The following is a 12,508-nucleotide window of genomic DNA, read 5'->3' as shown; positions in this document are numbered from 1 at the left end:
CACAAACCCCCCCCCCCCAAAAAAAAAAAACATTATTAACAATCCTCACACCCCTTCCCCTTAAGGCTATATAAGCCACCATAACCACCCTCTCCCTCTCAAATACAATAAAATGTACTACCTTGTTGAACACGCACACGCACACAAGAAGAGAGAGTGTGTGTGCACATGCACACACATGCATGAGATAGTGGAAGATAGAGAATGGTAAAGAGGGCAAAAGATGAGAGTTAGATAATGAATTGGAGAGAGAAGGAAGTGAGAGGAAATAAAAAAGGAAGAGACGGCGAGAGAAGGGAGAGAGAGAGTGGTACTCGGATCGGATGCTATATGCGCGCGTAGTGAATGCCGGAAGGTCCCCAAGAACAAAAGAACTCTACTTTTGCACAAAGAACAAGGAAGAAAGCTTGGACAACATGAAGGAAGAGACTAATTGGGTACAATTTCCCCCCATGCCCTTGTGTGAGCGCTCCACAAAGCATGTATTTTATATATTATTGATCTCCAAGCTCAAAAAATAGCCCAATTTACAATTAGCACGCCTTAGCCTTTGTGTTTGCTTTTGTCCCACTAAAGAATTAAAGCTATTGGGCGTCCAAGGAGTCGGGCGGTACCCAAATACAATGTCCAATACAAATATTTAAATTGTGCGTCCATGCACATACAAAAATAATAAATAATTGTCAAGCGCTTCAATAAATAAGCGCATCAAAATATTGGTGCCATGCCTAAGATACGCACCCATCAAAATGATAATGATTTGAATACATGCTATCCTCCAATGCTTCCCAATGCCACCGCTACTTGCTCTACACATCAACCGAAGCATTCACAATTGTTAGAAAATAATAAAATTAAACCGACAAAAGTGAATACCTAGCAGTCTTCAGCTACAAAATAAATAAACTGGTTAGAACTCAATCCTAACCTTAATTTATTATGAGTGCGCACTCTAAACTCATAAATGTCTATTAATTTAAATATGTATTTTGCGGAATCACCTACTATGGAATCACCCACTTGCACATTAAATTAACAAGATGCCCGAGAAGGATAGGCGCCCCCATCGACTTTTCGCACAAGGAATCCACCTTGTGTATGAGCCCCGGCAATAAAATTTTACGGAATCCACCATGGAATATGCCTCTTGGCATCAGAGAGTAGGGAAGGAGTAGTGAGGGAGAGGAAAAATAGAAGAGACATAATGAGATTTAAAGAGATGGAATATAGTGAGAAATAAAGAAATAAATAAAGAGATAGTGAGGAGAGACTAGTGAGTGCTAGAGAGAGATAAGTGAGAGTTAGGGAGTGAGTGGGAAAGAGAGATTAGTGAAGAGAGAGAGAGGATTAGGAAGAAATAGAGTGTTAGCAAGAGAGAAAGGATAGTGATAGAGAGAAAATAGTGAGAGGAAAAGTGATAAGGGGAGAACAATAGGGGGAGAGAGACAGAGAGAGATTGTAAGGGGGAGAGATACAGGTCAAAGAGAAAAAGAGAGGAAGGGGAGCATACCACTCTACACCTTCTCAATCATTCCCTTATCCATTGTTCCATCTATTGATTCCATCTAAGGCTATCGTTAAAAGCAGTCTTCATAAACCTTTATGGTGCCTAAGAGAATAAGAGATACAAAAAAGAAACTCATGCACATGAAAAGAATCTAATCATCCAATGTTAAGTTGAAAAGTTAAGGTTTTTCATAGCATTGATATGTTATTCAAGTATACTTATCATTATGATTATTGGCATTTCATTAGTATGGCACACATTATGAATGTGCTTGTGAGACTATAATAAGAAGAACATGCTTTGTGACTAATGAAGGCCATAATGTTGATAGTTGGACTTGCCCTAAGGTCCAAGGGGAATGCTAAAGAGAATGAGGTAAAACCTAGAGGAGTATATCTTAGTATACAGAGCTAAGAGCCAAGTGGTGAAAAAGGCCAAGTACGTTGGTGCTTTGTAACGTCATTATCATCAAATGCATGTTTATAAAACACCCAAGACTCGATCATCAAATTTGTTGTGTCCAAGTATACAGCCTCTCTTAGACTTAAAAATATTAAAACATGGAATATCGATTAGTGTGCATGAAAGGGGGCTTAGGTATAGGAAAGTAAATGCCTTAAGATAAGGTTAGAATTTTTAGTTAAAATACTATGAAACAGATTGTTTTGCTTAAATTTTTGCTTCTTGTCATCATCATCATATCATTTTTGTCTACTGATTGCTACCACAAAGGAGAGAGAGAGAGAGAGAGAGAGAGAGAGAGAGAGAGAGAGAGAGAGAGGGGGGGGGGGGCATTTGATTATAACACTCATAGAATTAGAATGCAATATAGGAGTCATAGGCATATCAAGATCTAATGGCCTAACCATAGGGCCTCTTTGCAAACCTTAGTAGTCACAAGGTATTTAGTCTTAGCAATAGATAAAGCCATGCATTTCTACACCTAAGGCATCTAAGAGATATTACCTCCAGCATAGGTAAAGAAGCACCTAGAGGTGGATCCAAATGCAATGTAGGAGTCATAGGCATATCAAGATCTATTGGCCTATGTCAAGATTGTGGGAGAGAAGGAAGGAGTCTCGCTTGAAGCTTTCTTGCTTGCACGATGGGGGAAGACACACAAGGGTGGAGGCTGAAAACAGTTTTCCTCTTCTTAGTTGTGTAAGCCAAAAGAACTCAAGTACAAAGAAATAGAAGAACCCTCTATATGGGTCTCAAACCAAACTCAACTAATTAAGGTGGCATACTAACTGAGCCACGAACTAGAGTAGATAAGGATAGCTATCATGTAGCTATTATTCATAGGCGGTGTACCAACCGCATCTGCAACTGACAAGTCGGTGACATAAATACACAACGGTCACCTTGGCGTATCACGAGTGGAGCTCGATATCTCAATACTCCCCCTCGAGCTCAATCCCAATTCCTGCACACCAAGCAGGTCTCTGAACTTGCGCAGCTTCTCTGCGCCCAATGCCTTTGTGAATATGTCAGCTACCTGATCCTCTGTGCTGACATAAACTAGATCAATAAGACCTAGTAAAACCCTCTCTCGCACATAGTGATAATGCACCTCAATATGCTTTGTTCTAACATGATAGACTGGGTTATTTGCCAAGTGTATACTACTCATGTTGTCACAATAAATGACAACTGGTCCATCTGTAGACTGATGCATATCATAAAGTAGCTTATGCAACCAAGCTACCTCACATGCAGCCATTGCTGCACCCCTGTACTCAGCCTTTGTGCTCGACAAGGCAACTGTAGGCTGTTTCTTGCTACTCCAAGTGACTGCAGCACTCCCAAAAGAGAACACATATCCACTGGTAGATCGTCTATCAGAAATACTACCAGCCCAATCAGCATCAGTGTATCCATGCAACTGTATCTGAACCCCAGTCTCATAAAATAGTCCATACTGCAATGTGGACTTCACATACCTGAGTATGCGTCTAGCCGCATCCAAATGTGGTTTCCTTGGAGCCTGCATAAACTGACTTACCAATCCAACATCATAGCTCAAATATAGCCTGGTAATAGTCATATAAATCAAACTTCCTACTATGCGTCTGTACATAGTAGGGTCTTCTAGAAGCTCACCTGCATCTGTGCTCAGCTTCACATTCTGCTCCAAAGGAACTGAAATAGGCTTACAGCCTGTCATCCCATATTTGGACAGCATGTCCAATCCATACTGCCTCTGCAAGAGCTGTATCCCACTTGGTGATCTAATCACCTCAATGCCCAAGAAATAACGCAGCTCTCCCAAATCCTTCATCTCAAACTTCTGCTTCAATAGCATTTTCACATGAAGGATATCTTCATCACTGTCACCTGTCATAATCAAATCATCAACATAAATGACAAGTAGCATAATACCTTTCTCTGTTTTTCTCACATAAAGTGAGAAATCTGCCTTGGAAATCTGAAAGCCAATAGTGACAAGATACTGTCCTATCTTGTCAGACCATGCTCTAGGTGCTTGCTTCAAGCCATACAAGGCTTTCTTCAACCTGCAAACAAACTCAGGATGAACAGCATGCACATAACCTGGTGGCTGCTCCATATAGACCTCTTCTTGCAAATCACCATGCAAGAAGGCATTCTTTACATCCATCTGATGTAAAGACCATCCGTTTGATGCAGCCATAGCAATGACCGCTCTTACGGTTGCCATCCTTGCAACCGAACTGAATGTTTCTTCATAGTCAATACCATATGTTTGTGCATACCCCTTGACTACTAATCTTGCCTTGTATCTGTTCACAGAACCATCTGCATTGTGCTTCACCTTATAAACCCACTTACAGCCAATTGCATTTTTACCTTTAGGCAAAGGTACCAATTCCCATGTAGCATTAGCTTCCAAGGCATCCATTTCTTCATCCATGGCTTTCTCCCATTTTTCTTTTCCCATGGCTTCCTCAAAAGAAGTGGGTTCTGGTTCCTGTATCACTTTGACCATATATGCATAGTGAATGGCTATAAATTCATCATATTTCAGCCTATCCACAGGATACCTAGCTCTCGTAGACCTGCGCAAAGTAGGTTCACTCCCAGGTGCTCTCAAAACATCCCTGGTCTTCCTTACTCCAGGTGTAACAATAGAAGGAATACCCAACTCATCATCAATGTTCTGTTCTGAGCCACTGGATTCACCATCCACATAAGAGTGACCTACATTCACATCAAACATGGGCTGATCAACCTTCTCTTTTCCTTTTCGTGATACATGCATACCACTATATGCATTACTTTGAGAAGATTCTCCTGATCTCAATCTGCCTGTCCATGGCGAAGAATGTGAACCACTGCTAGAGGACGCTCCAGGTCCACTAATATTTTGTGACTGCTGCAGTGAATTCTGTGCAGCATTACCATTTTGTGCATCTACATCATCAATCACATTTACTGGTTTATACCAACTACTCATCTCATCAAAAACAACATCTCTGCTCACTGTAAACTTACGAGTAGAAGGGTTATAGCATCTATACCCTTTTTGCTGCAGAGAGTAACCAATAAAGATGCACTTCTCAGCTTTTGGATCCAACTTGGATCTCAACTCATCTGGCACATGTACATAGGCAATGCAACCAAAAATTTTCAAATGAGAAATATCTGGTTTCCTACCAGTATACCTCTCCTTTGGAGTCATTCCATGTATTGCTGCAGTGGGAGTCCTGTTCATTATGTAGACTGCTGTAGCAACTGCTTCAGCCCAATAAAAATCTGGCAAGTCTTTTTCATTGAGCATGGCACGAGATACCTCTCCAATATGCCTGTTTTTCCTTTCTGCAATTCCATTTTGTTGTGGGGTATGACTGCATGAATATTGCTGCTTTATGCCATGCTCCTGCAGGAACCTTGCAAACTCATTTGAGAGGTACTCTCCCCCTCCATCTGACCTTAGGCATTTTATCTGCAGGCCTGTTTCTTTTTCAACCATCGCTTTAAGAGTTTTGAAATGCCCAAAAACTTCACTTTTCTTTTTCATAAAATACACCCAAACTTTTCTGCTATAGTCATCAATAAAACTGACAAAATAATGACAGCCTCCAAGAGATGCAGCTTTAGTTGTCCACACATCAAAGTGGATTAATTCCAATGGCTTCTTACTCTCTTGAACATGTCTAGGAAATGGTTTCCTTGCCTGTTTTCCAAATTGACAGGCTTCACATACCTTATGCATTTCTGCAACCTTGAATTTAGGCAAACCTGCAACAATATTTTGGGCATGCATTGATTTAAGTCGCTGTACATTAACATGACCAATGCGTTTATGCCAGATATCAATATCTGCAACTACACCGGTCCCATGTGCAAACATTGTTGCACTCAATTCAGAAATGTCTGCATCCAATGTAAACATTCTCCCCTTCTTCTTTCCTTTTGCTATCAAGCGACCTTTATTTTTCATATCCTCAACAAAGCATCCATGAGGATTAAATCTGACCTGCAAGCCCTGTTCAACCATTTGACCAACAGAAACCAGATTCTTGGTGATATTCGGGACATGAAATACATCGGACAGGTATTTCTTTTTCCCATCCTGCATAGACAAGGGAATTTTTCCAATCTGCACAATAGGATGTGCAGTATCATCACCAGTCTCCACAAATCCTGGTTTTTCCATTTTCCTTGCATCCTCCATCCATTCTGCATGACCTGTCATGTGGTTTGATGCACCTGAATCAACATACCATATATCATTGCTTTCTTCTGCATTTGTCACAGAGTTGTTCATGTGCTGCACCATAAACAGATGCTCATTTCTGTCATCACCCTGTCTACTAGAGGATGCATAATTTCCTTGTTGCAGTTTTCCATTCATGATGTCATTCTGCTTTTTATAGCAGTCTTTAGCCATATGACCCATTTTACTACAATAGTAGCATTCAACATTACTGTTTGCATTTTGGCCTCTTTGCCATCCACCATGACCTCTTTGGCTCCCCCTGCCTCTAGAGTTACCACGTCCTCCTCCATAGGACTGGTTTTCTTGAGTTTGCTGCATATTCTGATTTCTACCACGGCCTCCATATCGGCCTCCTCTACCTCTGCCTCTACCTCTTCCAGCATTTGAGTAGAAGACAACTTCTTTTGAAGTTCCTCCTGAAGAAGATGCACCACCATTTCTTTGCTCCTCAGAAATTGGAAGAGCAATCAACTCCTCAAAATCAGGAAATCTTTCACGAACTGAAATGGATGTCCGAAACTGTGCATAATCCTTTCCTAGACCATTCAAGGTCACAGAAACTAAATCATCATCTTCCACTGGTGACCCAATGGAAGCAAGTGCATCTGCAATCTTCTTCACCTTCATGTGGTAGTCGTTGATGCTCATATTTTCTCTTTGCACATTGTGCAACTCTTGCTTGAGCTGCATTTTCCTGGCTTGCGTATTTGTGCTATACATTTTTGACAAAGTATCCCATGCCTCCTTTGGCGTACTTGCATCCTGAATATGCACAATCATAGAGTCTGAAATGCTGATAGACAGCCAATACATAACTTTCCTGGCTCTCTCATACCATGCTTTAAATGCCTACATTTGCTGTTGATTGGGAACATCAGGAAGAACTGGTTCTTCTTCATTTCCTGCAACAAATTCCCAATATTCTTTTCCCATAAGGAAATTCGTCATTCTAAACTTCCATGCTTGGAAGTTGTTCTTGTCAAGCTTTTCAGTGACAATCTGTGAAAGAGAATCAGATGCCATTACAGAAGACTGCAAAAAATTCTGTCACTGCAAAAACCACAGCTTCACCCTCACAAGGGAAAATCTGCAAAACTGGCGAAAGTGGTATTTGACCACACAGTCACTTCCTAGTGACGATTTTGCATCAACAGGCAACAGGGATGATTCTGTAACTCCCAATGTCTCTGTGCACAAGCATACAATGCAATTTTTACAGTAACTATTCACCGACCTGTAGAACAGTGGCTGCACAGCATAAAACTGAGCCTTTTCCTGAGTGCGTGCAGAAAACTTCCGCCTCCAAAACAGGCCCCGAAATGGCCTCAAATAAAAAAAACAAGGTTGCCGAGGGCTAAAGCCCTCGCCCGCAGCATATACTGCCCTCTTACTTCACCGTGAAGGGCGTCTCAACCTGAGACAATGCACTCCTGCACTTTCCGGCTGTGCTACCTGCAGAGATCTGCTCCCAAAACAGAAGATGAAAGCAACACTACTCCTCTTACCAGAACACCACGAGCTTGGCTTGCTTTCTTGAGCTCCTTACCACGAACAAGGCTCTGATACCATGTCAAGATTGTGGGAGAGAAGGAAGGAGTTTCGCTTGAAGCTTTCTTGCTTGCACAATGGGGGAAGACACACAAGGGTGGAGGTTGAAAACAGTTTTCCTCTTCTTAGTTGTGTAAGCCAAAAGAACTCAAGTACAAAGAAATAGAAGAACCCTCTATATGGGTCTCAAACCAAACTCAACTAACTAAGGTGGCATACTAACTGAGCCACGAACTAGAGTAGATAAGGATAGCTATCATGTAGCTATTATTCATGGGCGGTGTACCAACTGCGTCTGCAACTGACAAGTCGGTGACATAAATACACAACAGTCACCCTGGCGTATCACGAGTGGAGCTCGATATCTCAACAGCCTAACCATAGGGCCTCTTTGCAAACCTTAGTAGTCACAATGTATTTAATCTTAACAATAGATAAAGCCACACATTTCTACACCTAAGGCATCTAAGAGATAGTACCTCCAGCATAGGTAAAGAAGTACCTAGAGATGGACTTCATGTAGTTTGCATGTCCTATATAAACCAAACCATTGAAACCCATGACCCCTACATCTTGGCTGCCATAGAAAATGTACATATCTGTTGTGCCTTTTAGGTATCTCATGATACCCTTTATAACATCCCAATGTCACTTATGCTAGGTGTAGCCATATAACGTGCCACAACTTCCATTACAAATGTTATGACGGGATGAGTGGTTATCATAGTATACATCGAATTGCCTACTACAAATGCATATAGAACCTTGGCCATCTCAATCATCTCATCATCTGACAATGGACTATTGACATGACACTTTCACATGAGAAGGTAAAGGATAGCCCAATAGGCTTATCATCCTGCATATGAAACCACTCAAATACTCTATATATGTACTCCTTCTTGGACAAGTAGAGAAGTCCCTTGAAGTAATTGTGTGTAATACGCATATCAAGTATGTGTGAAGCCAATTCCATGTTCTTCATCTCAAAGCTCTTCTTGATAAGTATTTAAAGTATCCAACTTAGCATGAGCACTCCCAGCTATAAGCATATCATCAACATAAAGCACCAAGATAACAAGGCTACCATCATGGGCCTTATTCATGTATAAGCATAGATCCATATCACTACGAGAATACCCCTACAAATGCACAAAAGCATCAAACTTATGGTACCACTCTCTAAGTGCCTTCTTAAGCCCATAAAGAGTATTCTCTTCAAATTGCATGCTAGGTATCACTTACCTTTCTTCGTCGCAAAACTCTTAGTCTATTGTATATAAATCTCATCATGTAAGTCTCCATGTAAAAAAGTCACCTTCACATCCATATAATAAATATCCAAATGCAACAGAGCAACTAAGGCCAAGACCAAGCTTAGGGTAATTGTCTTGATTACTAGAGAAAAGACTTGTCAACACCACGCTCTTGCTTAAAACCATTTGCAATCAATCTAGCCACATATGTTGGTTTAGGGTGACTAGGGATACTCTTCAACTTGTACATCCACTTGCATATCAATGCACATTTCACATAGGTAAGGAAACTAAGTCCCATGTATGGTTCTTCTACGATAAATCAAACTTAGACTGCATAGCCCTCTCCCAAGAATGAGAATTATCTCTACGCATAGCCTCCTTGTAGATAAGTGGCTCAATATATTCTATCACCATGACATAATCTAGAGAGGGCTCATAGTGATCATGAGAATATGAAGCTTGTAGAGGTGATCAACCGCCAAGACCCATGGACCGCTTATTGTTTCAAGCGTTCCAAGCCGAGCACTAATGGCTACCTCTCACATAGCCGACATGATATCCCATCTCTATGAGTGTAGTGAGCTTACCTCCATGCCCGATTGAGTTGCCTCCTCTCACAAGCACTCTGGTAGCTCCACAATCCAAGTGCAAGCTTCATCCTCAAGCTCCACACTCCAAGCTCCATTGCCGCGAGCAAGAAAAGAGAAGAGAAGAAGAGAGGAGAAGATGGAGAGCTTCTCCACCACGATCCCTCACCCTCACACACTCACTCCCTCACACTCTCACACTTCCTCTCTCAAGCACAAGCTCAAGCAAGAAGAAGAAGAATAAGAAGAAGAAGAAGAAGAGGAGAGCTAGTTTTGGCCATACACAAGAATGAGCTTCTCATTCACTTTTCAACTTTATATACAAAACCCTAAATCCCTTTTGGGTGGTTCCAAATTCTTCTTGGCGCACCTTAGTCTTCCGTTTCACTTTTGCCTTGGCCTTGTCTTTTGCTTTAGATTTTTTAGATTCTCCACCTTGTTCTCTAAGGGCTAACATTACCCCCTCCTAGATGAGTGCCAGACCCATGGTACTCATCGTTGTAGGTAGTAGGCTCTGGCATGCACCAAAGACATGGGTGGTGGGGACATCTGTGGTTTGCTATGGAGGAGTTTTGGTGGTGGTGCCGATGAAGCATGTTGTTGGCTTGGTTGGCTAGTGGTAGGGTTGTTGGAGTTGGTGATAGGGCTGCTCTTTGTTGGGAATTGAACTAATGGCAGGCACAGGTGTTGGTTTTTGGGGATTCTGCAAGTGATGATTCTTTGGTGGGCCTGCATATTGATAAAGGACAAGAGTTCAGAGTTGAGTGTTGATGAAAAGCTGACGATACTTTCATTGGAGTCTTCAATACCTGCAATTAAAAACCTCTCATATGGTCTCTCCCTAAGGGTTAGTGCTAGTCTTCTTATCGTGCACAAGACGTAGTTTGATTAGTTTGGGAGTTAAGTCGACTCTAAGCAAGTTGAGAGTAATGTGAGTGTATGTGCATACTTAGATATTATGTAGTTAGAAGACTGCTGGTTTGGTTTCTCGTAGCAATGTGTGGATGAAGCAAGGGTTCAATGGGGTGGAAAAAGTTGTCAATGTTGAGGAGAAGTATACTTGAAGGTTTCTTGAGACATCATGTGTGATTTTGTCGACATGATGTAGCATAATTAAGCTCATTGACACCTTAGCTTTTTGTAGCTGGTGGCTACTTGTAGTGGTTGAAGAGAACAATGTACTTTCCATGGTTTTCCATGCCTTGCTTACCACTATTGATTGCAATGGCACTGAGATGGAGTGCGAAAAAGAATTGTGCAAATGGTTCAGGGCGACAGATCTAACCATAGACGAGACGAGCTCCCTAGGTATGTCCTGCCCTTGATGTGCCTTGAACAATTGTGGGTAATGTGTAAAGGGCTAGGGGACTAGGGATGGAGCCAACCAACCAATATCACTAGACATACCCAATTTGAGGACCCTTAGGTACTGTGATGTGATCGTGAGTCTCTCTCTCTCTCTCTCTCTCTCTCTCTCTCTCTCTCTCTCTCTCTCTTCTTTTCTTTTATTTTTATTTTCTCTTTTTTTTTTAAAAATACAATGAATACATCCAATGCAATATAATAAGGCGATCAGCCTTTCATTTGGACTGAGAAATGTTGAGATCCAAAGGCTGTGAAAAATGGACATTACAAGGATGATTGTGTTACTAGCCTCGATGCTAGAGGAACAGTTGTTGAGATGGAGAGATACACTTGAGATTTTGCAAACCTCTTTGTAACATGTGAGACATCGGTACAATTGAGGTAGTAACTGCGGTGAGCCAAATGTAGAGTTTGGCTAAGAAAGAGAGAGTAGCCAATGACTATGCTGTGGGCCATGCTCAAATACAATGTGTGCTTTATCTACAGGGGTGATTTTCTCTTTCAGCAAAATAGGGCTTCTGTCACATGGCTCTTTGTTCTTGGTATTTCTGTTGCTTTTTCTGTAATTGCTCTTTGTGGGGTTGGTGGTCTTATGGTGACTTGGACATTGAATGCTTTCGTACAAGGACCTGTATCATCTTGCATCCACTTGACAACTCTTGAGAGTACATGCAAGTCATATGCTTCAATCATAATGACCAGATGCATCTAAAAAAGACACCACTTATCTGAATCCCATAGTGTTGACTTCGATGCATATCACCTACGCTTAATTATCATTACTTATGTGTGTGCTGGCTTTGCTTTTTCGATATTATCTATACACAGTCACAAAACTCATTGTTTATTTATATACACATTTATAAATTCATGTCACTTCACGAGGATAAGAACCAATTCTCCTCTTTTTCTTGGGCAATTGAGGTGTACCCTTTAAAGATTTAGAACCCTGAACTAGGTTAGCCGTTGATGTGCTTGGTTGGGGCCTCATCATTCTCTATTTCTAGTGTGCCCTAATGGGACATAGCCACGGCCTGCTAGACAACCTCGCTAGGTTGTGAGGGTAAAACAACCTCTCTTTTGGAGAGTCTATCTCTTTAGCTAATTCTCTTGCGTTTAGCCCCTCATCCAATTGCATTGGCAGTTGCTCTTGGTCAGACGTTTGCTTTATACTCTTGTCCTTACCCATTGGAACATGCCTCCATTACTTCTTATCAGAGCGGGTGTTGTGTTTAGAGCTGTTTTTCTCTTCCTTTGGAGATTCTGGTGCCTCTAGTGTAGAACCGAGAGATGGTTTAGGGTTCCTATCACGTAGGCTTGGACGAAACCGATTGAAGAAGTCAAGGTCTTGAGTGAGACAGAAGACATATGTGCTGACATCAAGAACCATCCTACTAGCCACGTGTAGATCTTCTTCTAGAAGCAGTTTATCATACAAGGGATGTTTTTGGACAGTGCCATGACCATTGTTAACACTCTTAATGAGGTCGGGCAACATACGTGGGATCATGTATTGATGTCCAAAGGGCTTTCCTTTGCT

Source organism: Lygodium microphyllum, chromosome 21, assembly GCF_053477565.2.
Source record: "Lygodium microphyllum isolate KBCC chromosome 21, Lygodium_microphyllum_v1.1.10, whole genome shotgun sequence".
Classification (NCBI taxonomy): domain Eukaryota; kingdom Viridiplantae; phylum Streptophyta; class Polypodiopsida; order Schizaeales; family Lygodiaceae; genus Lygodium; species Lygodium microphyllum.
This window is presented reverse-complemented; position numbering follows the sequence as displayed.